General features: G+C 40.9%; 1 pseudogene; it reads right to left on the bottom strand.

Annotated features, from left to right (window-relative positions):
* Positions 1–228: 228 nt before the first annotated feature.
* LOC112437220 (U6 spliceosomal RNA) lies at positions 229–329 on the bottom strand (annotated as a pseudogene).
* Between the last annotated feature and the right edge of the window lie 912 nt (positions 330–1,241).

The raw sequence follows: 1,241 nt of genomic DNA, 5'->3' as shown, positions 1-1,241 counted from the left end.
CTGTCTCTACAAAAAAATACAAAAAATCAGCCAGGCATGGTAGCATGCTTTTGTAATCTCACCTATTTGGGAGCTGAGGCAGGAGGATGGCTTAAGCCCAAAAGGTGGAGGCTGCAGTGAGCTGTGCTCACAACACTGCACTCCAGTCTGTGCCCTGTGTGACAAAGTGAGACCCTATCTGAAAAAAAAAAAAAAAAAAAAAAAAATTGAGTTTATTTTATTTTTTAAAAGGGAATTTTTTGCATCATGAATTTGTGTGTCATCCTTGCACAGGGACCACGCTAATCTTTTGTATTGTTCTAATTTTAGTATACTTGCTGCCAAAGTTAGCCCGAGTTTGCTTTTTACAGATTCTTGCTGAAAGAGCTATTCAAGGATATGTTCAGAAAGAAAGAAATTGAACTCTGAAGAAAAAAGTGGGAGCCGAGTGCAACTGTGAGCAAAGGAGCTAGTAAACATATTGGCAAATCTGCTAATAGCTTAAAGAAAGTATCACTAGCTGATGATATCTTAGGAATTAAAATAAAAAAAAAGAGAAGAAAATATCCTGACAGATGCACACAGTTGTAAAATCATCCTATGATGCAAAAAGTTACTTTAAGCAATATTTCATAAATATAAATTATTTCAACAAGGAGACAAGTGCTAAATAGCATCCAATTAAAAGTGTATTCTGGGCCAGGCGTGGTGGCTTATGCCTGTAATTCCAGCACTTTGGGAGGCTGAGGTGGGCAGATCACCTGAGGTCAGGAGTTCGAGACTAGCCCGGCCAACATGGTGAAACCCCGTCCCTACTAAAAATACAAAAATTAGCTGGGTGTGGTGATACGAACCTGTAATCCCAGCTGCTCCAGAGGCTGAGGCAGAAGAATCACTTGAACCAGGGAGGCAGAGGTTGCAGTGAGCCAAGATCGTGCCACTGCACTCCAGCTTGGGCAACAGAGCAAGACTCCACCTCAAAAAAAAAAAAAAAGAAAAAAAAGTATATTCTTTGGCAAAAGCCTGAAGAATGTTATTTGATGTTTTAGATTGTCCTGGTTTTTATTGCTTTATCCTACTTTTTTTAATGTGGGCCAGATGCAGTTGGTCATGCCTGTAATCCCAGCACTTTGGGAGGATGAGGCAAGAGGATCCTTTGAGGCCAGGAGTTTGAGATCAGCCTGGGAAACATAGGGAGACCTGAGCTCTACAGAAAATTAAAAAATTAGCCAGGTGTGGTAGTGCATCCCTGCAGTCCCAGC

Source organism: Pan paniscus, chromosome 16 (genome assembly GCF_029289425.2).
Source record: "Pan paniscus chromosome 16, NHGRI_mPanPan1-v2.0_pri, whole genome shotgun sequence".
NCBI classification, from domain to species: Eukaryota; Metazoa; Chordata; class Mammalia; order Primates; family Hominidae; genus Pan; species Pan paniscus.
Note: the sequence above shows the minus strand (reverse complement) of the source record. Positions and strands in the feature narration are given on the sequence as shown.